Consider the following 27604-nt stretch of genomic DNA (forward strand, 5'->3'; position numbering starts at 1 on the left):
GGGAGTTCAGGCTGCGGTATTTGAGGTTTGCATGCACGCACTAAAGTGCATGCCCTAGTTTCTGCTAGGGCGAGGCGCGCCGTGTAGCTGAGGGTTTATGACGTAACAAAGGCTTCTATATTGGGAAATCGGGCGACTTTCAGCACACATTGCTTTAAGTCCGTATGGGTGGAAATCACTGATATCTCTATGGAAGAACAAGATCAGTGGTGGAAATGGGCTGCATGCTTGGCGGAGGTCTGCGCTCTCAGAGTGCTTCTCTAGTTTTCTTTGTTTTCATGGTTGACTTGTCTGTTTCAGGAACTGCACTTTCCTGGAAACATGATGGACTCCATCAACAGGTTTGGACTGCTTCTCTTTGTAATCCTCGGAGCCGTGCTGGTAGTGGTAGACGCTGATGTCTTCACTGCGATGGAGGACTTTGAGAATGCCATCCTGGCCGAGACGAAGATGCTAGAAGTGGTGGACGAGTTCATCAGACAGGAGGAGAAGAAGCTGCAGAAAGTCAGAGAGTTAGTATCGGGTCTGGTGGCAAGCTGGCTCAGTTGATGGCAAGCCATTCTGTGTATACAATGAAGTTGTCTGACATTCATGGAGGAGAGAAACTGATTTAGCTGATTGTGTTTAAACATGCTCTCCTCCTCTTCCCAGAGGCAAAACAGTCTAGCCTTCAGATATGACAGTAATTTAGGTACTTTGTGTCAGATAGTCACAGCTCATGCAGGCAGGTTAAAGATCAAAATTTAACCCTAACAAAGTGTATGGTGCAAAAACAATTATAACAAAATGCAAGCGATGTCTCACACACTAAAAGAAGAAATGTGTGAATGATACAAACTCCTTGCAGTTTGCCCTAGGTGACTAGAAGTAGTACCAGTAGGGCGTAAGCTAAAAGCTTGTGGTGTCAGTCAGGTATGTTGAGTAATAAGACACAGTGTGTCTCAAATGAGATTTTGCAGTAAATCCTAGATATCAAAGAAGATTGCAATAGATCTTTTTGCTTGGCATTTGGGTCCCACAAAAAACTAGAGTTGACTTATTACTTGTACTGAGATCTATGTTTATGGTAAACAGCAGTTTTCTTGTGTATTTTGATGTTTGTGTGACCAAAGATTTGCAAGTAATTTTGAGCATTCAGTGCTCTATGGACTGATTGTTACCTTTTTCCCATGTGTAGAATGGAACACTTTTTAATATAATATGTTCCTTCAATCTTCTCTTTCAACTTTCAGATTGACAGAAGATTTGCGACGTCTGAATCGAGAGTCGTTGGAAAACACGGAGGAATTCCTCAGTCACCCTGTCAACGCTTTCATGTTGGTGAAAAGGTTCATCTGGGATTGGGTGTACCTGGAAAATACAATGAAAAACACCTATCCATTAGGAGGTTTGTATGATCAAGGAGCAGTGGATTAGAGATTGACATTTTTATAACTTTTGTATGTGACTATCCTGATATACTAACCCATATCCGCCGGTCGCGTAATGCAGTCTAAAGGCTGTTGCTGCTGGAGGCTATTTCACGTACGTTCACTAATCTGTACTGTTGCAAATTCAAGGTGATGTCACTGACATTTATGAAAAGAAAATTATGGAAAACTGATATCAATTGAGAAAGAAAGTAATGGCCTTTCATACAGTGGACTCCCCTTAAAACAAAGTTCTTGGGACTAGCAGTTTTACTTCCTTTTATCAAAATTTCATTATAACTGCACATATAAACAAAACAAAACAAATACATAGAGTGGATGATGTTGCGGCCCGAATTTTTACTTCGTTGTAACCAGAGTTTTGTTATAACAGTGTTCGTTATAGTGGGAGTGCACTGATTTCAATGTAAATCAGCATCATGTCCTGAGTTATGTGACGTCATATGATTTTAGTATTTTCGTATGATTTACATATTTACGAATAATCACGTCGCTTATTCAAAAGGAACCACTAATGAAATGAATTCATAGCCTTTATACAGAAAAACAACTATAAATTTTGAAGTCTTCATAATGTAAGCTTTCCGATGGTATATAACTCATAGGCCATAATGCTAACAAATATGAACTAATATTGAATAATAACTCAAAGATTTGTGCTGTGCGGACTAGTCTGGTCTATAAACTCATAGAGACTATGGATGGGACTACAGTAAAGTAGGCCTATACGTACACGTGTAGCAGTGTTCGATCTCACTTAGATGTAGACCTATTCCATCAGCAGCCTGCTGTAAACCTCCAAAGGGAATACAAATATCCAATTGAAAAAATATCAGTAACAGGAAGTGATACAAAGACCTGTGGGATATCAGGTCAGAGTTCACAGGCTATAATAAGCTATATAAATGATGCCATCATCCAAGCTGTTTCTGCTATGGATTATCCCAGAGATAGGCGTTCGCAGCGTTAACGCAAACTATGGGATATCCTCCAGATCGGCGGATATGGGTTAAGCCAGCTATGATGCAGCAATGAAAATTCAATTTATCACCATTTAAAACTGCTTTATGAACCAGTGACATAATTAAGGAATTGTGAAAGATTGCAGCAACTTCAAGAGTATGGCTGTCTTTGTTTAGCCCCTTTTTATGCCTCCGCCACGAAGTGGTGCCGGAGGCATTATGTTTTTGGGTTGTCCGTCCATCCTTCCGTCCGTAATGAATTTTGTGGACTGTGTAACTAACAAACCTTTTGAGATATCCTAATGAAACTTGGCATGTATGTGTATTAGGGGGTGAAGTTGTGCCTATCAACTTTTGGGTGCACATGCTTGAGGTCAAAGGTCAAACAGTCAAATACAAAATTTCTCTATTTCCACCATATCTATGCAATGCCTGAAGATATTTTCTTGAAACTTAGTGTATACATGTATTACCCAATTAAGATTCTCTGGTGATAGTTTGGGGTCATGAGGTCAAAGGTCAAAAGGTCAAGTAAAAAATATTAAAACTTCACTTTTTTGTCCCCGCCGAACGAGTTCGAGCAGGGGACTATGAAACGGGCTCCGTACGTGTGTGTGTCTGTCTGTCCGTCTGTGCGTCCGTCTGTGCGTCCGTGTGTGATCAAAATGTTCAAAATGCTACTCCTTCACCATTTCTAACCCGATTTTGATTCTGTTTGCTTTATATGATAGCACTACATGGGAGCTTTGAAACTTCTGTACGGAATTTCAGTTGTGACCTTTGACCTTGACCTTTGACCTATATTGTACATTTTGCTTCAAAATGCTACTCCTTCGCCATTTCTAACCCGATTTTGATTCCGTTTGCTTTATATGATGGCACTAGGTGAGGGCTTCAAAACTTCTACACAGAATTTTGACCTTGGACTTCTTTGACCTCTGACCTTGATTTTTGACCTGTATTGTACATTTTGCTACCAAATGCTACTCCATCGCCATTTCTCAACCGATTTTGATTCCGTTTGCTTTATGTGATGGCACTAGGTGAGGGCTTCAAAACTTCTACACAGAATTTTGACCTTTGACTTCTTTGACCTTTGACCTTGATTTTTTACCTATATTGTATATTGGCTACAAAATGCTACTCCTTCGCCATTTCTAACCCGATTTCGATTCCGTTTGCTTTATGTGATGGCACTAGGTGAGGGCTTCAAAACTTCTACATAGAATTTTGACCTTTGACTTCTTTGACCTTTGACCTTGATCTTTTTACCTATATTGTACATTTTGCTACTAAATGCTTCTTCCGGCGGGGACATATATTACGCACCGCGTAATTTCTACTTTTCCTTGTTCTCCGTACCTCGGAAATTGTTCAAGGTATCTTCATGGAACATACATGTACTGACTGGCAGTGATTATCTAGACAATTTAGGGTTCATGGGGTCAAAGGTCAGGGGTCAAAGGTCAAGGGCAACACTTCAAAATTTTACTATTTCCCTCATGTTTATGCAATGCCAGTAAGATTATTTTTTTTTTTTTACACTTGATGTATGCATATAACCTATTAGAGATTCTCTGGAAAGTTTTTTTTTTCCTTTTTTTTTTTTGCCTCAAAGGTCAAAAGGTCAAGGATCAAGTGAAAGTGCTGCACTAACTTTTTCCTCCATATTTCGGAAGTGGCTCAAGTTATCTTGAAACTTACTACATATTTATGCATGTTCTGCCTGACAGTGATTATCTTATGAATTTTAGGGTCAAAGGCCAGATGAAAATGGTAACAATTTACTATTCAATACAGAAATTGCACTTTTTCTCCATACCTTGAAAATTACTCAATGCATAAACGTATGAATGGGTCAAAGTCAAGTTAAAGTCCTTAAATCCCCAAATACATGCTCTCCTATTCATCCAATTAAACCTAGGTCAAGGAAGGTGAATATTCAACACATTTGTGACAAACTTGTCATTTTAATATTTTGCCAATTTTGTGAAAATGTAATCACACATTGTCCACATGTACTATAGACCTATTAGCAGAATCATGCATTTTGGCGGAGGCATACCAGTTGCCTTAGCGACATTTCTCGTTAAATTAAATTCATTTGCATGTGTGCTAGCTGGAAGGGGGGAAGGCGAGGGGAACTTGGAAAAAAAAAAAAAAGCCAAGAAGCGTTGCAGAATTATTGCGGGAAATGTCAAAGGGGCGTATCCCCCAGCCCTTTAAAGGGGTAATTATGAATTCCTTGCACAAAGATGTTCAGTCTGGATGGGATTTCCGAGCCTCATCCACTTTTCAACTACACCATCCTGGTCCCAAGACATCACCTGTCATACCAGTTCCCCGTAACCCAACCACATCTCCTTTCACTCAGGTTACTATGCCAACGTCACAGCTCTGTGGAGGGAGGTGCCCGACCAGGAGGACTTTGATGGGGCCACAGAGGCCATCTTCCGACTCCAGGACACCTACATGCTGGAGGCAGCGCAGATTGCCAAAGGAGAAATCCCTGGAGCAAGGAGCAATGCCACCCTGTCTGGTACGACCGTAGATGTTTTATGCCTCTGCCATGAGGTGTCGCCAGAGGCATTATGTTTTCGGGTTGTCCATTCGTACATCCTTCCATCCTTCCATCCATTCTTTTGTCCATCCTTCCATTCATTTGTAATCAATTTTATGGACAGCGTAACGGAAAAGCCGTTTGAGGTATCCTTATGAAACTTGGCATATGTATGTGTGAGTGGACGAAGTTGTGCCTATCAGATTTTTGGTGCACATGCTCAAGGTCAAAGGTCAAAGCAGAAGATCATCAGTGTTAGAAACAGACAAGGATGGATAAGTGCAAGGAGTCCACAATAGATTTTGTGATAAATAATTAATGCATGATCAATTTAGTTGTATTTGGGTCAATATTTCTGTGGAGTTTGTTTGGGAGAGAGCATACTCTCTATTTATAAACTATCATGCTTGAAGTGCCATTTCTTGACCTGTTGAGGACGGGCTGATTTTGCTACACTATACATTTCCCAGAGACACTTGCCCGAGTATACTCGGGACTCGTCCTCAACAAATTAAATATCAACCTGTGTGGGTAGCTTTACAGATATTAGTTGTTACCAGTACATACCATGTGACGTGAATGCAACTAGAATTATGACTTTACTTCTGGGGTCCCCGAAAGAGACTACATTGAGAGACCTGCTTTGCGTACGCGCAGTCATATTGCTTTTGTACGCATGTGTATTTGGTAGTAATTTCCCTCTCACAGTCAGATTATCAATTTTTTATCGCATTTTCGCGGTATAAACGGTTCTGAAAACCAGCAGTTAGTGGAATTTAGATTTCCACAATATTCCTAGTTCGTGCTCCGATCTTTGCGGTGCTTAGCCGTCATAAAGCGGGGCCCAAAGATGGCTGATAAGTCCTCGGATGTCTAGGACAGACTTACGAAGCTGGAGAGTCTCCTCAGCAAAGTAGTCGATGCGCTGCCCATTGTAATTATGATTTTGTTTATCTCTCATCCTCAGCACACCCATGTTTTGAGATTGGCAGGATGGCTTACCATGAGAAATCCAAGAAACGTGCCATCCCATGGCTGAAGGAGGCCCTCGCCCGCTTCCAGAAAGAAGATGTGAGGGACGAGCGCACCTCCATGAACGAGTCGCAGATTCTCGACCATCTGGCGTTCGCACACTTTGCGGTGAGTCTTTGTTAAAATTGACAGCCATTCGATTGGTCAGAAATGCAGAGACTTTGTGTAATAATGGCCTCCAATAAGGACACATTTTAGACTGTTCTTGGTTGGTAATGTCTTTCTTCCGTTGATGTCATGCTGTAACCTAAATCTATGCATGCCTACAAGCATTAAATCATGACATCATAATACTGTAAAGCGAGAAATGATTGTGTGCATTTTAATTTCGCGAATTTAGCGCGAGCCGAGTTTCGCAAAATTAAGATGCATACTAAAGGTCTTGTCTATACTATATGCATTGAATGTTAGAGGCAACTTGTGAAAATTTCATGCTGCGAATGTGCTGATAAGGCCGTTGGCTCCCATTCGCGAAAATTTCATGCTGTGAAAATATTGTGTTTTACCAGTACATCTTTTCCCCTTTCTTTTACTGACAGGAAGAAGAATATGAGGAGGCTTTAAGTGTGACAGATGTCCTCATCAAAAAAGGTATGTATGTACATAACCTAATATGAGAGTAGTCCATGGTAAAGTCAGTACTGTGAACGCAGATATTTTCGCGGTGCACTAATTTTCCCATATTTCGCGCTACTTTTGACTAGCACAAATTCTAAAACCAGCAAAAATATCTTCACAATTTTATCTGCACGGGTTGAATGGGTTGAGAATTGCTCAGCGCAATTTCAAAAACCTGCCAATATGTTTTTGAGCCGCCCAGCAACGTTAACAGTAGTTTTTGCAATTCGTGAAATTCTTCCGTCGAGATGTTTTCATTGCAACGGATTGACAAATTACCCTACATCGACGTAAATAAGCACTGAATTGATCAGTATTTTTTGTAGCCATGATTAAAAAATCATGGGTTTATTCTCGAGTATGTACACCCATGAATTTTTAATCATGGCTACTAAAAAAAACACTGAACAATTCAGTGCTTATTTATGTTGTAGGGCAATTTGTCAATCAGTTGCAATAACAGTAGTTTGTTGTTACTTTATGTCGGTGTCAATACAAATCATGTGTAACTGTGCATCCCAAAACCCACAAGAAGTTGCAAAAGTTTATTCTCTGGTGCGCTTGATGATGCATCTTTTTTTGGTTGTCAAGGTTCATCGTGAGTTTTGTCTCTGTGTTTTTCTGAAGCTTGGATTCACGTAGAATTCAATATCAGTTGGGATATTATAGATTTTAGCAACATGATGGTATATTTCAGATTTCATTTGTTTTTCTTCATTTTCCACCTTTGTGCCACATGAAAATGTGCTTGAATACTGTTTAAAAAAAAACAGATAGCAAAACCATTAGAAATAAGTTTGATATTTCTGTAAATAATTTTGAGTGGAATGCCCTCTGTGGGCGTGCTGAGTTTCATGATAATCTCATAATCCCTTTATAGCAGTTGATGTATAGCTTCAGTCTCTACTCTGTACTGTATTCAGTGAGGAATATATCAGAGCACTTTAAAAAAAAAATTACTGCATAATTCTCTTTCTAAAAAGTAACAGTCCTCCACATTTAGTTTTTCATCTTTGTCTGGATGATGGGTTAAGGAATATCCACTTTGGAAGGGTTGTAATGTCATTGTAAAGCTGAGAATCTCTTCTTTCAATGTTTTACACACACTATCATAACAAATCTTGTTTGGCGACTTTTTTGTTGGTGTTGTGAAATATTTGATACGTATCCACACAGCGCCTGATCTGCAGCGGTACAAGGACAATAAAAACTACTTTCAGTACATGCTGAACAAGAAGCTGAAACCACGAGGTGAGATGGGGGACTTGAAAGGGCTGAATTATGATGACGAGGAGGAGGAGGGAAGCGAAACAGACAAAGAGCCGGAATACACCCAGTGGACACGATACAAGGCACTGTGTCGTGGAGAAGAGAGAGCTCTAAAGGTATTTCATTCTGATTTCCCATTTGTCAAACAACTCCTCCTTGATACACATGATGAATAATTTTGAGCTATAAAATTTGATGAGTGTCAGCTTAATTTATGGCAGTGCCCTTTTCTGGCATTGATATGCGAGTTTATTTTGCCATCTTAAATTAAAATGGGACAACACAGCAGATGACTTTATGTCATACTTGTATGCTTAACACAGATGTAAAAAGATTCAGTTTTCTGTCTGATATCTTCTCAACAGTAGGTGGGTCTTCATCAGCTTGAGCTTGAGATTGACATGATCCCATTAGTAGAAGTAAAGTAATTCTATGTCATCAACTGCAGTAAATTCTGCATTATAAGTCAAGAAATCTGATGAGATGTGAGAATGAGCCTCAAGTTTAGGCATTGTCAACCTTACATGATGTGATTAATGCACACTTTCAGTATTATTTTTTGGTCTTGAAAGTTTACTTATTGCCTTTTAATAGTAGGTGGGCAAACTTTGACAGCCAACTGTAGTTGACCTAGATCAACAACTTTTAGCAATTTATTGACAGTATGTACTGTATTCGAAGTGTATCACAATGTGAAATTCCAGTATTATATTGGAATTAGATTCAGAGCCATCATCTGTGTACTTACTGGATCATCTCTCTTTTGCAGTTGCACAGTGATTCCAAATTAGCAATAAATCTCAAAACCACACTGACATATGAGATATGATACACTTAATTTTCACACATTCTAAATGATAGATCGCTTATATAACTTAAAGTGAGGCAGTCCTCACGAATTAAAAAAAAAATTTGTTGTTGTTCGTACCTCCAATGAACTACTTTCATCAAAAACAAACTTTCAAATCACCAAATAAGCTCGTAAATTTTTGTTGAAAAATTGTGAATCTGCATGGTGAATATGCTAATGAGCAAGTCTTGGCGGAGAGTACGACGTCACCGAGGCACAACTCTTCCCAGCCGTGTTCTGCTCGTTATGCGTTCGCTAATTGTTACCCGGATGCATGAAGAAGGCGATGGCTACTAGTATTTGACATTGTTTTTACATACTGTGTGTGTGTGTGTGTGTGTGTATGTGTATGTATTGCGTATTGTATATTCGCACAGTACACCTGTGGACGGCACTACAGTACTACAGATCTACGGTAGATACCCCGGTTGCATTTGCCCTTCCAGTCTATCACAGCGCAGCCCTTTCGCTGCGCATGCAGTTATACTTTTGATGTGGACAGGCAGGCTGTGGCCCTCGGTTATAAGCCAAGAAAACTGAAGCTAGCCAGATGCAATCCCGACTATATTTGCTCATATGAGTTATAAAACAGAAACACCTCGAGCATCGACTTCGAAGAGAACCGAGGAAAGGAAGCGTAAATGTTAAAGAGGTAAGGAAAGTGGCTAGCTACTAATATGTGTCATTTACGGTGGGGCTGCAGCCGGGGTTGGACTGCAGTACAGTGCCACTGCAAGTGCCGACTGGACCTGCACGGCAAAGTGGAGCGAAGTCATATTCCTGCGGTCCCCTGTTTTTATCCTGACCGGTAGAAGTCATATTCGTTTGATATCTGAGTACTTACAGAAATATTGAGATCGAAACAATATTTCCTTTGAAGAATTCGAGTCTCTTGTGCCCAGGTAATCGTCGGTCTGAATGACAAACTCAGCTACACGGAGTACTGTGTACATTAGTATGATAAGAATTCGCGCGCGAGAGTGGTTTGTACGCAAATTAGTATGCAACACGGACAGAAGCTAGAAAAGGACCGTGCCTATTTGATGTCAAGTAAATGGTATATTTGATTTTAAAATAGTTACGAATTTATGTTTACAATATTACTTTACATAAATTATACATAACTAAGCTTGAAATATTTTATTTAATATGATAAAATCACATATTTTCACCTCTTATGATAACATTACAACGGATCATTTGAACACTTAAATTGGTTTTTAGAGGCACGGCTGTCAACTTGAGAGTAGGGCATCAATGACGTAGCATCTTTTTGCAGGCTCTTACATGATCGCCTGCAGGAATTATTTTTCAAAAATCGCATACGAAGACAATTTTTAATTTCCACGCATATAAACTTAATTATCAGTACAGTGAAAATCTCAGGACTGCCTCCCTTTAACAAATATATGTCACTTTGACAGGTTATCAAAAACAGCACATTGTTGAGCTGCAGCTACCAGCATCACAACCATCCATTGCTCTTGCTCCAGCCTGCAAAAGAAGAGGTGGTCTTCGACAAGCCCCATCTCATAATCTTCAGGGACGTCCTCCGTGACAATGAGATCAAGCTCATCAGGAAACTGGCCAGGCCTATGGTAGGCGGTGCCCACACCAGGCTCCTCCCCCGATAGTCTTATCCCATTCTGGGTTCCTCCCATAGAGAATAGCCAGCATTGTTTTACCCTCCAGGATTGTCATACCAATTCTTTAAGCTCTGTTGGTGGACTAGGCTCTCCCAACTTAGGTTCATTCTTTGACAGAGCTCCTTCATTGGAAGAGCATTTTCGTGGTGAAGTGGCTCTCAATGGCCCGAATTCATGAAGGTGGTACAAATGAAACCATGGTGCGTCAAGTGTCACATGGAATATTTCGTTATGAAATTGGTCATTTCGTTGACAAAATGACCGTTTCGTTAACGAAATTATCATTTCGTGGATGAAATGTTCATTTAGTTACAAATGTCATTTTGTTACAAAATAATCATTCCACTGACGAAATGACTGACTTTGTAACGAAATATTCTATATGACACTTGGCGCTCCATGGTTCGTAAATTTCGTAAATTTGGGCCAATATGTTCAGGAAGGGGGAGGGGAGTCCCAACTATGGTCCCCTCCCCCTCTGCCAGGGGCTCCACCTGTCATAGGATCCTGCCACTTTAGGTTCCCCTCTCATTTTAGCCCATCAAATTCAGGGCAACTTTGCTGCGGAAGTCATCTTCTTCTCATTCAGTTGGCACCTCTGAACTTCTCTGCATATCATATCTTGAAAAAACAAACAATTACTGTATTATATGCTGTAAAAAATTGAATATTTTGCAAGGTTGGTAATTTCATGAGTTACTGAATTTGCAATTACAAACTACAGTGATGAAATGAGAGATGATTGTAATCCATTTCTGGAGAAATGTAAGTGATTTTCCACCTTGGATTTATATGATTATACAGTGCATTTGTGTAATTAGTCTCACAGAAGGTGTTCATTTTGTGGGTACCGTATTGACTGACATAACATTTTGCGAAAAATAAAAATCCTACAGAATTTCCCACATATTAACTATATATGAACAACAGGGAGCTGAAGTGAAAGCAACTGCATTTATTGTTATTATTATTATTATTATTATTATTATTATTATTATTATTATTATTATTATTATTATTATTATTATTATTATTATTATTATTATTATTATTATTATTATTATTATTATTATTATTATTATTATTCTACCTGTAGTGTCTATAAAACATGTAGTAAGAATTGATGCACAGAACCATAGGAATATGGTTCCTGGACTGGATGGATTATTGTTCCTTTTTTCTTTTTATTTCTTTTAAAAGGGCGTCACACCAGTGATAGATTCTTTCCTTTGGCAAAATTCTTACGTCACTGTTTGTTCTAACATGGGAATCCTGCCATTATGGAAATGGCTTTTTGAAGGAATTTTGTTATTATGAGGTTCTCCATTGAAAAGTGCACTATTGTAACTGTGTTTCCTCATAATGATGACCTCTCATCATGGTTTAACCCATTTTTTGTGGCCACACCCTTATATAAAGCTGGTACTACAATGTATGTGTGGCTCCTCCCAGCACAAGGACCCCTTGACAAATCAGAATTACATCCATGTCAAACCCTGGTAGGCAAGGCTTATCCAGTGGCTGGCCTATCTATTACTAGCACTTCATTTGCTCTCTGATGGTTGGCCCCTCCCATTGCTGCTGATTCTTTATAGGCCCCTCTCATGATTGGCTGCCTTTCATTTAGGCCCCGCCCATGATGGTCACCTGCCTCCCAAACAAGTACATGTAGTAGTGTGCATGCCATAGTTCAAAGGATTCCACAGGCTGTTGTTTGTGTCACAGAATATTGATTGACATCATGTTTTCCCATGGTATTCATACAAACTTTAAAGTGATGGTGTAGTTATGGTTTAGATGGGGATTCAAGTTTGAACTTTTTTGCGAAATAATTAGAAACTGATTACATGAAATATTGAAGAGCATACACTTCTAAGAGGAATTAAAAATTCAAGTGATGAAAATCGGTTTTGAAGTGGCTGAGATATATAAAAACAAAGAAGTCCTAATAAAAGGTCTGACCCTCCTTTTATTAGTGGTGTAGTTATGGTTTAGATGGGGATTCAGGTTTGAACTTTTTGCGAAATAATTAGAAACTGATTACATGAAATATTGAAGAGCATAGAGGAATTAAAAATTCAAGTGATGAAAATCGGTTTTGAAGTGGCTGAGATATATAAAAACAAAGAAGTCCTAATAAAAGGTCTGACCCTCCTTTTATTAGTGGTGTAGTTATGGTTTAGATGGGGATTCAGGTTTGAACTTTTTTGCGAAATAATTAGAAACTGATTACATGAAATATTGAAGAGCATATACTTCTAAGAGGAATTAAAAATTCAAGTGATGAAAATCGGTTTTGAAGTGGCTGAGATATATAAAAACAAAGAAGTCCTAATAAAAGGTCTGACCCTCCTTTTATTAGTGGTGTAGTTATGGTTTAGATGGGGATTCAGGTTTGAACTTTTTTGCGAAATAATTAGAAACTGATTACATGAAATATTGAAGAGCATATACTTCTATGAGGAATTAAAAATTCAAGTGATGAAAATCGGTTTCGAAGTGGCTGAGATATATAAAAACAAAGAAGTCCTAATAAAAGGTCTGACCCTCCTTTTATTAGTGGTGTAGTTATGGTTTAGATGGGGATTCAGGTTTGAACTTTTTTGCGAAATAGAAACTGATTACATGAAATATTGAAGAGCATACACTTCTAAGAGGAATTAAAAATTCAAGTGATGAAAATCGGTTTTGAAGTGGCTGAGATATATGAAAACAAAGAAGTCCTAATAAAAGGTGGGACCCTCCTTTTATTAGGACCACTTTGTTTTACTCTGTTTTTTGATATTTCAGCCATTTCACAAACTGATTTTAAAGGGATAGTACAGTATTGGTGGAGATGAGAATTGGGCTTTTAACTTTTTGCGAGATACCAAAAAAACACTAAAGATAGAGTACAGAGCATACCATTTTGAGAGGAATTCGAAGTTTATTTGATGAAAATCGGGGTTGGAATGACTTAGACATCCAAAAACAAAGTAAAACAAAGCGATCGTAATAAAGTGTGGGTCCCACACGTTATTAGAATCGCTCTTTTTTTCATATCTCAGCCATTTCAAATCAAATTTTCATCAAATAAACATTGAATTCCTCATATAATTATATGCTCTTTCATATTTCTTAAGAGGTTTCTCATAATCTCACAAAAAAAAATGTTAGAAACCTGAAATTAGGTCTCAACCAAAACTGTACGATCCCTTTAGTCAAATAAACTTGTAATTCCTCTTAGATTTTATGCTCTTTGATATTTCTTATAGATGATTTCTAATTATCTCGCAGAAAGTTCAAACTAAAATCCGCATATCAACCCAAACTACACCATCCCTTTAGTCAGGAAGGTTGTGGTTTGTGTCATACACATTGTATGACAATTTATGTCCTGTTTGTCCAAAGTTTGATGAAGGGACTATAAATCATGAGTGCTGGGGCCTGTGTTCTTTGATGATAATTTATGCCATGTTTGTCAAAAGGTATACATATGTCCAAAAGAGCACAGATACGCCCTTAAACCAAGCAGAGATATTTTGATGTGGTTATCAATAGATAATTTCCTTAGAGGGTAATGTTTCCGTACGGTCATTCAAAATAAAGCACAGCATACTTATTGCATTATCTGAAATATAGCGAAGAAAATATTTGGCAGAACACAAGCAAACACACAACAAAACAAAACAAACAGCCCTTTGGCAATCTTTCACGAGAACATCAATTTAGTAAATGCTGGATAACCATGAAGTGTTCTTTTTTTTTTTTTAACTTCTGATCTGTACATTGTGTTTCATATTTGTATTGTGAAGAAAGAGAGAGCATAAAGAGAGCAAATTTGCGTAGTATGTCCACTTATCTTCTTTTAAGTGAATGGGGAATTTTAATACATCTTATTGCCAGAGGGAAGTTTTGAAATGGCTTTTTTGTGCAGTAAATTGGACACTACAAACATCTTTAATAGCACTAGTTTCGATAAACTGAAAGAGAACCTCTCGCTCCCTGCTCCAGATGATTTTTCTGAATAGAATATCATCAAACAAAATTGTGACTTTGATTATGAAAATTGCTGGATAAAGTTGGAGTTGTAGATTTTCAGACATTTTGCTAGTTGTCATACGATTATCACATTGGTCACGAGCTTGTGTTTAAAGGGAATGCAAACCCAAAGAGCAATGTGGATTGAGTGAAAGCAGCAACATTAGTAGAACACATCAGTAAAAGTTTGAGGAAAATTGGACAGTCGACGCAAAAGTTATGAATTTTTAAAGTTTTGGTGTTGGACCCGCTGGATGAGGAGATTACTAGAGGTTATGCTGAGGTTATGGACAACAATATAAAGAAAATAAAAAAGAAAATTCCGCGAATATTCACTTTTCTAGCATGATGAAAGAGACTGTGACTAACTGCTTTCAGAAAGCAGGGGGAATAATTGCTATCCATAACATACGTCAGTACCAAGTTGATGGAATGTGTAATTTTCATGAAAAATGAATTTTTACTAAAAAGAAAGCACACACTCTGGAAAAGTGTGAACTAAGAAAAAAAAGGCTCTGAAGTACAGGGTCTATTCAAGTGCTTAATCTTTACCAAGCCGTGCTAGCTGTGCAATGAGAGGGACAAAACACAAAATGTAAACCACCGGAGCAACAACAATGAAGAAATTATCAGATTACGCCGAAATTAAACGTGTTTTATCAACACATTTCGTCCATGATTAATGCCAAGTTTAAAAGCATTAGAATTATCCCTCTAAAGTTATCAGTCTTGAAAGCAAAGAGTGTGTAAAGGATTTCAAGAAATGAAAGGGAGACTCTATGACATACCTGATAATTCTATTCTCCCCCAAAAAGGGGTTGTAGAAAACTGTTTAGAATACACTTTCCCATTCATGATATGATCCCAAATTAAAGAATGATGAAGAGGAAGGACAGCTCTTTCAGAAAATATGAAAAACTCAAGATTGACACATTTGACCTATTTCACCATTTTTTTTTAGTCCTATAACATAAAATCAAGGGATGCGACATTCTGTTCGTTTTGTGATGCACGGTTACATATTTGCACAAAATTGTGAACGGGCTATGATGTAGTAATTTATTTTATGAGGATTGCAGGTACTCCGCTAATTTCCTAACAATCTGCTTCTTTCTCGTCACTCTAGGATTTCTGTCAAAGACGCTTAACTAATAAGACACGAAAGTGCGCGCCAATCCTGTACAAAACAAATGGACAGCGCGCTCACCTCAAGCGTATTACGCACATCACCTGAGACGCGCTGTCTTGACACTTGATAAACAACAGCAGCGGCTTCAGGGACAGCGCGTCTCAGGTGATGTGTGTCTTTGCCTGAGACGCGCTGTCTCTGAAGATGTTGTTGTTTATCAAGCATCTTTGATTGTGAGATCACGTTGTTGCCAAATTTTAACCTCCACGAAATAATCCTTATTACTTTAAAATCTCGTTCTTCAAAACTATCCCCTTAATCGACAAAAAACTACGACTATAATTTTTAAATCTTTTTAAGATAATAGAAATACCACTACCTTTGGAAATGAATGATGTTCCTAGGTGTACTGAGTTTGTACTTAGCTCTCTTTTGTATCGTCATGTAGGGAAGCCATTTTGTGTCCATTCTTATCGCGCACCTTCGTATCTTGTTATCTACTATCTTTGATTTCTGTCTTTCTCTTTCTCTGCCAGCACACTTGTTTGCCATGAATTTTGTGATGACTTTCTGCTGCACCAGTGGAGCAAATGTTTTTGCATTTAGTGTTCTTTCTTTAGCCCATTTTGCAAACTCCAGCGATGACTGGTTGGTGAAGGAATGAGCTTGAAGACTGACTTCAAGGTTGCCACTGCTCACAGTCTCAACCAACTGCTTCAATGTCTTGCAGTCATCCAAGGCATTGTGGGCTTGGTACTGCTCACCAATAATGTCCTTCACCAGTGCTGTTTGACTGTACCCATTGGTCCTATCTGGAAAGATTTCTTTCATGTATGATAATGTATCAACATACCCAGCAATGCATGAAGGTTCTTGGTCAAGACAAAGCGACAAGATGGCGTTTGACAGATGCAGCAAGTCAAATTTGACATTATGTCCGATGAGCAGAGCAGGCTGGGAGAGTGCCTGGAGAAATATCATCATAGCTGTAACAGCATCTCTCAGTGACTTGCTTTCAACTGGCTTCTTGTTGAAACACAATATGCCATCATGGATAGTCAGTTTTGTAACTCTTGAAACATGATAATTGATTGACCTTTCAGGTGTGATGTATACACTGAATTCTCCTTGTGATGAAGCACAGGCAATCTGCAAAAGGCATTCATCATCATCTTCACCTGATCCGGAGGTTTCTACATCAAAATACACCTTAGAACATGATGAAATGTCATCAATGGGTGTCCTCCTTGGTGTGGGTGTGCTCTCAGGAATGGTGGTGCAGTCAGTTTGTTAAGCAAGGTCTATCCCTGTCGCATAGCTGGGGCCTTCTTTCACACAAGCAGTCGCCAACAATTTGCCACGTTCCATTTTCAGTTCTCTCCGCCTTCTCTTCAAGGAAGGTGTGTTCTGCATCATTTTCCTCTTTTTAGCCTTGTTTGCAATGTTCCTGAGACGAACGTCATGCGTGCTGCCAGGAGAGATGAAGACATGCTGGAACACATTTTGCATGTAAGAGTGCCCACAGTTTTTCTGGGAAACTGCTGCTCCAAGTCTAAGGAAGGCTTTCAGAACTTGAGTAATGACATCTCTTTGGTGCCTTTTGAGCCACTTGATTGTTGAATGACTCATTGACTTTAGTTGAGCCACAAGGAGCTAGTCGTTCAGCATTTTGCGCGCATGGATTTCCAAGAGATTGGTGAGGTCTTCCCGCAGTTCAGGATTGGAGAGAGGCTTTCCTCTTGGGAGGCAACTGTATCTGTATGCTTCACCTTTTTGTTCAGCCTTACACCACTTTCCACAGGCCTCATGGTCCCCACACATATGAGAAACAATATTCCGCAGACCATGTGCAACACCTCCAGCATTTCCCCTATTCTGGCACAGTACATAAGAGAAACAATTTGAAATGTAATTCAAAACCCTGTTCTTACGTTGAGCCAGAACCTTATGTTCTGAGGCCAGAGTGTACAGGGCAGAGGAAAAGTTCTTTTTTTGCATGATAAGTATCACTCCACTTTTCAATGCTTGAGTCATACTGTTCCGGGAGGTATGCCAAAGTACTACTATCATGATAATTGTTTTCAATGCACCCCCTATTGCCTTTGTGAGTTCTACACAAACTCTACGTCCCATGGCCTTTGAACTCCCACTCCAGTTTCTTCTGCAGTCATGTGGTGGCGGTTTTTTGCCTTGTCTTGCTGCAACTTCACAGTATCTGCAGGTGGTGATGCGATAGCCATATCCCATTATTTTGCCTGTTTCATGATCATGGAGGGTGCCATGGCCAGACATTGAATTCCTTGTTCTGCGCCTGCACTGCCAGCCCATGTCAAAAGAGCCACGTATGCTAGCAGCTGCAAAGGGAACAAAAAATACTGGTGTTAATACATAGGTATTCAGCCAGAATCTCTATACAGTAAAGATAACTAATAATAATAACTAATAAATAATAACTAAATAAACATATTCCATGTGTATTAGTGTAGTAAGTAAGGAGTCGGCTTTCTATTCATAAGGATCATTGTTCAGAATGGTCACTTATTCATAAGGAACGATACTCAGGATTTGAACAAAGGTTCAATATCTGTAAGGGTCCGTATCCATAAACATTGCTATTTTAAAGCAATGTAGTTGATATTTATAAAGGGGGGGGGGCATAGCTACATAAATCAAGCCAATGGTTCAATTTTGTCTAAAGGATCAAATTTGGCAGAAATGTAGATCATGCAATTCTGAGGAAATGTGAACATTGAGCCCACTCTAATTTTCCTTGTGAGAGCCTACTTTTTTATCGTTATATCAAAATTTTGTAACAAACCGAACAAATAAAGGATAAAAAACATAAAGTCGATAATTTTTCGCTGGGATTTTTATTTCGCTGTAACTGGAATTTTGTTCTAACCATGTTCGTTGTAATGGGAGTGCACTGTATACCATGTGCCAAATTTCAAGTGAAATGCTTAAAAGCTGAGGGAGTTACTCACCATAGCTGAATTCACAATATTGTTGCATGATTTTCATTCAAAATATGCTGTTACCATGGCAACACATTTTGGTCACATGTGCCAAAATTCATGTCAAATACTGAAAAACTCAACGCGCTATGTCAATCCACATATTTTTTTACGATTGGTATAAAAAAATGCTGTTGCCATAGCAACAGATTTATTTACACACAAAAGAAGGTGTCTTGCACAACTACACATAACATTGATCATATATCTAAAATTTCAATTGAATTGATATGAAACTGAAAGAGTAGTTTGATCCACAACATTGGGATTTTTTTTTAGTATATAGTTTTTATGAAAGTCTGTCGTTGCCATAGCAAAGCATTATGTGATACTACGAAAAAGCCGTCTTTCACATTTTCCTTTAATAGCGTTCCACATGCTAGATTTTGGGTAAATTGCTCCAAAAAATGAGAGAGTAGTTGGATCCACAACATTTGGTAGGATTTTTTTTTTTTTTTATTTGCTGTTGCCATGGCAAAGCATTATTCATTTCTAACAAAAGAGGTATCTTGCACATTTTCCTGTGATTGCAGTTACACATGCCAAATTTGGGGTAAATTGCTCAAAAAAGAGAGTAGTTTGATCCATAATATTTATGAAAATCTGCCGTTGCCATGGCAACGCATTATTTGATACTGACAAAAAAGAGGTCTTGCACATCTGCCTTTGATAGCGGTCACACATGCCAAATTTGGGGTCAATTGCTCAAAAAATGAGAGAATATTTTGATCCACAATTTTAGTCTTCTTGCATTGGACTGACAGACCTACATATTGTACCAACCGACCGAATACCCGGCCACCTGCCCCATCCAAGTGATTCCTATACCTCCATACACACTATGTGTGGGTGGGGGTATGAAAGTGGGATTTTAGTCACAAATTCAGTGGGAGGGATTTGATCAAACCAAAGTTGTCTGAAATTATGCATTTTATCTCAATATATATTAAGTTATTTTTATATTTCTCATGAAAATTTAGAATTTGGCCTATTTCAAAAGAAACATGAACATTTTTGACCCAAGAAATAAAAAATGCCTTTTTGTGACATTACAATTACACAATTCGTAAATATTTAGCATCTTTCCATAGTTTCAAATTTATTACATTGATTTATTAATTTCACCATTAAAATTCAATTTGTTTTTCTTTTACTAAATCTTGTTATTTCAAGCTCCATAATAGCAAAAATGACAGAATGATGTGAAATGAGTGAAAAAGATGGTTGTTTTTTGAATAAGAGCTCTTCTTTAAATTTCACCAGCTGGTTTCAATATTACCACATGAAATTTCAAATTACAACCCCATTTCTGACCGCCCCCCCCCCCCAAAAAAAAAAAAAAATCCCTTTTTAAACCCAAAATTGGCCTTAACAGGAACAGGTGTGACTATAGTAACTATGTGTGAGGAACACAAGCCCAGGCCACAACCAGGCCATACCTAGTAGCAAAATTTACTGCCTTTGTTGTTCCTGGGTCTAGACTCCAGTTCATATCTCGCCAACAGTGAATTCAAGATGGGTTTCAAAATTGCTCCTTTCCTGAGGGTAGGCAGTTTTCTAGAAAAATTTCTAAAATTTGAGATATGTGAGATCACTGCCAGTAGTTGCATGATCAACAAAAATTACCAAACTTGGGTTATGATCTGTGGGTAGGCTTACATGGGCCTGGGGACACTTGGGGTCTACTGTGTGGAGGGGCAAAATGGCAAGTGCTTGAGTAACATACTACTAGTACTGGTACAGTATTCTCTAGTGACGGGTAGTGTAAGGCAGTATATAACTTTCATTATGTACAGTATTTTTAGAATAGACCCCTTAGCAACGACTTTTGTGCCTTCTTTTCTTATAAAGGTTGTTAATGACAACCAGATACCTTGCCTGAGAAGTTTGCCCGACATAGCACCAAGGCATTATCGTGAAATAGTCCACCACTCCATTCACCGCCATTCATTTCGTCATAGCCGGTGACTGCTTTCAACCTTCATAGACTTTGCACATAGTGAAGATGCACATGCAGAACAAGAGGGGACCGTCGATGTTACGATTTGGCCCTACTAACTTTAATAGTGTACTAGAATAGGTGTTAAAAGAAACAACAACAACTTGTAGTCCTCGACAAAATAGTGCTCACGTTGATTAAAGCTTCACGATTCAGTCTGCTAGTCGATCAGTTCTGAAGCTGTCCCTATAACCATGTAGATCTACTAGATCGGACCGCTGAGCTGACCATAGTTATTTTTTTTAGTACGTAACGCATACAGTTGCCACGCGGCGCGGGCCGAGCGAGGCCGCCGGCACCCAGCATGGCTGCGGTGGGAAGCTGTCGAGTATCCGTACACTTAACTCTAGCTCGATCTTTCTCTCACAGCGCTAGCGCAGCTAGCAAGCTCAGCTCGATCAGCACATCACATGACCAACCTGTGCAGCTAGGATGCGCATAAACTCAACTGAGGAACGTCCTTAAATGAAGTACCCAGAAAAGATGCTGTCTCCTCACAAGCTTGTGCCTTTGGCTTGCGCATACAATTTTCTTTAAAGTTCCTTTTTGTGAGATGAAGGAAAAAGAGGTTAAATTATAGTCCTTACAATCAAATTATCCTAGAAATGTAATGCTTAGGCAACGATGATGTGCAGAGTGAAGCAAGAGTAGAGGCGGTGCTGTCATCACCTTATCTAATTTGCATAATTTATTTGATTTGAACAAATATTTATTTTTTGTTTGTCTTTTAAAAGCATGTTTAACTTTTTAAAAGATGACTTATTTTTTTCTTTTGATAGTCCTGTTTCCAAGAAAACTTTCTGTGTTTTTGTATTTGGTTGACTTTATTCATATTTTCAAATTGAGCATGAAATCGTGGACCTCTTTGAACATTTTTACAAATGTGTCTCCACAGAAGGGGACAACTTTGCCCTTTTAACAATTGGATGATGATTGTGTAACTGGTGCACTCTTGGATTGAGTCCCAAATATGGCCAACTCCTGTGAATGTTGTTTTGTGTTGCCGTCGCCAGCAATCTTATAGCTCTGCAGGCAAAGTCACAGAAATCAGTGTGAAGATTCGGTCAGTAACTTTTGATGAGCCTGATCATTTAATTAATTGACCAGGCATATCAGATTTTACAATATTCACCTACAAATTTTTGTGACTCTGCCTACATCTCACATTTAGTAGCAACCTACCGGCACTAATCCTCACTAATTTTCCGATTACACTTTTAAACACTTTGGGATCATTCTAGGGAATGCATGTTACGTGTTGTTCAGTTAAAATGAAATAACTATAAGATGACAAGAAATTGCATGCTCTAATACAACACAATGACATATCATACAATGCAGTTCATCGTGCACAACACTGGAACCTGTGCATTACATTTCTAACAAAGTACCAATTCAAGTCATAAAGTGGCGATGCCATGTTTGCATTAGTTTTTTTTTTTTTTAAATTATACAAATATATTCCTGATGATAACTACATCACTTACTGCCTGAAAAATTAACCTCTCATTTGAAAAACACAAACTAGATTCCTCCTCCTAACCTTCCTCAATATAACATCTCTTTTAAGATATGAAACTAGTTCCTTGTCATTTGATTTATTGAATTATCAATCAACTAGATTACCATCCATCCATCTATGTACTTTTAAATCTGCATGCTATATTGTGTGTGAAATAGTCTGACACACTCCTTTGTACCGGTACTTGTTTTATTGAGTTTATACTTTATGCAACATAAATGACAGAGCAATAGTGGATGCTTATTAGTACAAATGCCCTTTTATAGATATTTCATAAAAAATGATGTGATGTATTTTCACCTTCCAATTGAAGATAAGAGAATGTACCACAAGTAAGTGGACTTTTCATTTTTTTTCCAATGAATGTGGAGAATAGGGATGACAAGTAAATTTGATAAATTGATCAAACAGTATGCATTCATGTACAGTGTACATGAGTGAATAATCTTTGAGTGGGAAACGTTGGGACTTGACCTTTGACCCACCCATAACTCTGTGCTGCTCCCATGTGATGGAAATCCCTACTAGAGAGTTGACACAAAATGACCCCCTCCCCAATTCATGCCCTGAAGATGGATGACTGTATATTCCTCTTGGTATTGTTTTGATGTTGTTTTTTCTGTATCTCTGCAAGAGGGATGCTAGATTCATACTCTCATCTTAGACTTGCTTTGTGAAAAAAAAAAGAAGAAAATCTAAAAATTAGTCCAAACTTTTTTGCTGCTGTCCTTTTTGTTCTAATATGGCTAACTTTTTTTGTCACGTCCTAACCCAGTGACCATGCATGCGTGTTGCTAACTCATTCACAGCTGCAGAGGGCCACTATTTAGAACTCCACCCAAGGCGCACTGGAATATACCAAATTTCGCATCAGCAAGAGCGCGTGGCTGAGGCGTAACGAGAGTCACACCATTGATAGGATATACCGGAGGGTCGAGGCCTACACGGGACTGTCCCTGGCTACAGCTGAAGACTTTCAGGTAAAATGTGCCACCATCCATTCTGAAATCACATCAAGTGACACTTTTTTTTTCTATTTTGTTGTTGTCTAATTGCACCAGTTCTGACAAAGGATTTTTTTTTCCTTGGGGGGGGGGGGGGGGGGGGGGGGTAATGACCAAAAGTGAAAAGCATTTTTCATACATACTCTTTGATTACATGTATTTGTTGTATTAAGTGAAGAGCCTATGCTGATACAAAAACTTTGTCAAGATATTCATTGATCTGGGTGATTTGTTGACATGTGTTTTCTTTACAGAACTTTTTTCAAAGTGTTTTGGAAGATACTAAAGATTGAGGAAGAGTCTTAAGTTTCTGACTTTCTTAATCCAAACTTGGGGGGGGGGGGTAGGGAAATGGTCCAGTTTTCTTTTTGTGCTTCTTTTGTTGCCATGTGATTGTCCATTCTCTTCTCCACACCTGCAATGTTAAGAATGCATGGCACAAACGATCACTATCATTGTACCAGGTACTATTTTATCAGATATGTTTGATGCATACACTGATAGGGACATAAGTACGGTAATGCTGCCTGTTAAATGAGCATCAGGTTCAAACCTCTCAGATATCTCACGTAAATGGGAAGCAGTTAGAAAATGTCTGGAGAGCAGAGCTACTGATCCTGTCATTTCCAAATTGTCCAGCAGTTCTCTCTTTTTTCTTTTGTCCGACAGGCAGTAAACTATGGACTAGGAGGACAGTATGAGCCACATGTCGACTATTCTTCGGTAAGGAGTAGTCACTCTTTTTGCAGTGGAATTATGTTTATAAGTGTGTGGCAATAGCAGTGATGATATTGATGGTGTCGGTGATGTTGTTGAGGATGATATTATCTTCTTGATACCGATACTACTGCTGCTGCTGCCGATGATGGTAAAATTTATAGTGTTGATACAGGCAATGGTAAAGTTGATGATGCTGGTCGATGGTGGTGATGATGACACTGATGATCACACATGATGATGATGATGCTGTTGATAATTGTGGATGAATTCTGCTCAAACACCACAGAGAGCTCTGTACATGAATGACCCTCCAAGTCATGATGTTTTCTCACACAAAGAAACATGCTTTGTTTACTTTGAAACATGACCTAAAGACAGCCATCTCCATGATAAACTAGCCACCACTGATTCCATTCCAATGCCATTGTTCTCAAAGAAATGTTTCTTCTCCTGTGAATTGAGATCCTCATCTTTGAACTCCAGTGCTCTCTGTGAATTTTCAGGTTCTGTGTTGGGAAATGAAGTTGCACAGGCCAGAATGACTGTACGTGTTCGTAATGGTGGTTTTGATATTTACAGTTGATGTTTTTAGTTAAAGTTGCTTGATATCGAATTTAAGATCTTCCCTTTTTTTCTTTCTTTTTGCCCCACAGGAAAGGAGAGACCGTGCAATAGGAGACAGGATTGCAACACTTTTGTTTTATGTGAGTATTTTCCACAGAAGGATTTCAGTAGTGCTTATTACCCACAGATGCATAGGTGCTCATTTTACTGGTCAAAATGGACAAGGCTTTACTAAGCCTGTATTTTGACTGTCAAAAGTGGTAGAGATTTGTGTATCTAGAGGGAGATGATTCCATTATGAGGCAGAAAACCAAGAAAGAATTTTCGTATCAGTGTTGTGCTGCATCAGATGTAATTATATGGAGTTTCACATGTGAATATGATTGTGTTTTGTTTTGTTTTTTGTTTTTTGTTGGGCTTTATTTGTAGGTGGCCATTACACTGTAAAATTTTTAATCATCTGCTCATTTGCAATAAATGCAATGGATGTACAATAGTTCTGAACACCTTTATATCACACTATTAAAAGTGAAACCTCACCAGGTCTCAACTAGGGCGCTACAAAGACATTATTTGATAAGAATTTTGTGTGTATTTTTGTTGGCTTTGCATACATGTGTATGTTTTGCATAGTAATTCACTACATCATAATGACATGTTTTCAAAATTTTGTATGTCCCTTGATTTACTTTATCCACTCTTCAATGTATTCAGTCGTGAATGCTACAAGACCATGAAACTGGCATTGATGTTATCTTCTCCCCCCTCTCCCTGTCACAGTTAAATGATGTTGATGCCGGAGGATACACAGTCTTCCCGTTGGTAGGAGCAAGGATACCGCCTGAGAAGGTATACCAACACGTTGAGCTCCTCAGTGAAAATCACTTCTTTGCTAGTTCATCGTAGATATTTGCCAAATGCGTTCAGAGCTATCAATTCATTGTGGAGAAGTCTGAATTATAGATATTCAGCTTTAATACACTACAGTGTACATTGATAGTATCTTTGCATTAAAAATAGAATTCTTAGCTCAGTTCTTGGGAGTGAAATCATTCTCTGGGGGATGAGATTATTACAAGAAGCACTGTAATTTCATGATAAGCTAGAACACAAGCCATGTTCAGACGTATTTCTAGTCGGAGTAAAATCTTATGGCGCAGCAATTAAAATTCAAATTTATACTTATCTTACCACGACCCTGTGTCCACATGACAGACATGGGAAGAAACTCCGACCAATTTACCACGGCCTCGCGGGGATCACCGTGGAGGGTCGGTGTAACTTACGGAAGTGGTAGCGCCACACATGTCGACCATACAAATGTTTTTTACCAATGGCATTTGTCTTCTCCATTCTTGTCGATGGAAATTTCTGAGCGCTAGCTTCTTCGTCGCGATCGACTTGGTTAGAATTACACTACACGCTCACGTGTACTCGCAAAATGTCAATGCGATTTGACCCCGGAAGTTTTACCTAGGTCGTAAGGTATGTAAGTTCAGAGATACCCCGAGGGCTTGTCCGAACGGGCAATTTACTCCAACCGGCTAGTCGTGGTAGAGAGATACTTGTGGGAAAACTCAGGAGTATCTTGGTCGGAGGAAGAGGTCGTGGTAAGTTCCTCCGACCGGAGGAAGTTACCACGACCTTGTTCAGACGGGCACTACTCCGACCTTTCCTCCGAAGTTACTCCGACCAAAACTGCCCTCGTCTGAACACAGCTATTGGCATTTCTGGAAGCCAACCAATATTATGCATATGTATGTATATATATAGCAAAGTGTTTGCCGTGCCCATCCACTGTACATAACTTTGAACAAGTCATGCAGAAAATGCACAGCTCAGATGAATTTTTGAGTGACTGGAATGTTTTCATACCCAACTCATATCACTATTAGACAACCTGACAAGAAATTAAGCTCCCATTTTGATGTTTGAATCAAATCTACAACCTGGAGATTTTTTTTTTTCTTTCAACAGTGATGAACACTCTGTTCTTCACAGAACAAATTCATTATTTGGAGATGTGAGTTGAAACATACGGGATGATTTAATGTGAAATACTTTCTTCATATTCATCCCCACGTACCAGGGCTCTGCGATATTCTGGTACAATCTACATAGGAATGGCTTGCCGGACCGTGACACGAAGCATGCGGCATGCCCAGTGCTGGCAGGTTCAAAATGGGGTGAGTGAATATCTGAGTTATGACAGAATGACTTTTGTCCTTGATTTACCATATCTAAAGTGACATCATATAAGATAAGGCATTCTATTGTAAAGAAAGTTTGAGCTTGTACTCTAAAGTTTCTAAAGGTTGAGCTCTTTGTGGAAAATGTATCGAGTTGTACTCTGCTGATTTAGTTGGGATTCCCATAAGACACCGTTTTCATTTGTTTTGTTTTAATTTATTTTGCAAATTCAAACGATCACTGTGTTCTAGATTCTTGTGTGCTTTCACCTTATCAAGCAGTTGCCTGTTCAAATTGTGCTGCTCCCATTCTAAATACCTTTCTCATTACTACCTGTTAGGCTATCAGCACTATGAGTTATTGGAATGCTAAGATTTAAAAATGATCTTGTGGAAAATAAGAAATGAAAAAAAAAATCACAATCATGCTGCCATAGATTTTTTTTTTCAATGAATAATGCAATGCTGCACACTGGCACTGGTCCGACAACCCCTGATCAGTAAAAATCATGTTAGACCAATAACTTTTTCAGAAATTTACCAGTAACAAATGGAAAAATTGGGTACCTACTGGTCTGACACACAGGTCACACTAGTAGATGAAATATGTTAGTGTGCAGCCCTGAGTGGTGGAATATTCTTTTTCTTTCTTACACAGTGGGGAATATATGGGTGCATGAATACGGCCAGGAGTTCAGGAGACCGTGTGGACTTAGCGAAGAGGAGTGACAGACAAACAACATCTCCTTCTTACCTGAACGCCTTGTTTTCAGAGGTGCCTTTTCTTAGCCTTTCCAAAGTGCCAATTTTTTTTCACCCATTTTTTTTTTCCAGTGTAGTCTTGAGACTGCTGAATGACACTGACCAGTCTTGCCAAAAAGCCATTAAAGCTCAAAATTATTCAGATGTTTGTTATTCACTAGTTGTTTTCCTGTGGCTCTTGAAGAGTTCCAAAGCCACACGGACTGCTGAGAACTTGTTGACAGTGATCTGTTAAGTTAACAGCAGTCTAAAGCCGAGTTTTGATTGGTGAGTCTGGTTTCACCTGTGCTTCTGAGAATATGGGTGATTGATTG

The 27604-nt window shown here is 38.7% G+C and overlaps 1 pseudogene; it reads left to right on the plus strand.

Annotated features, from left to right (window-relative positions):
• Positions 1-306: 306 nt before the first annotated feature.
• Positions 307-27257, plus strand: LOC140228855 (prolyl 4-hydroxylase subunit alpha-1-like; annotated as a pseudogene).
• The last annotated feature ends 347 nt before the right edge of the window (positions 27258-27604 follow it).

The sequence above is a fragment of the Diadema setosum genome, chromosome 5 (genome assembly GCF_964275005.1).
Source record: "Diadema setosum chromosome 5, eeDiaSeto1, whole genome shotgun sequence".
Lineage (NCBI taxonomy): Eukaryota > Metazoa > Echinodermata > Echinoidea > Diadematoida > Diadematidae > Diadema > Diadema setosum.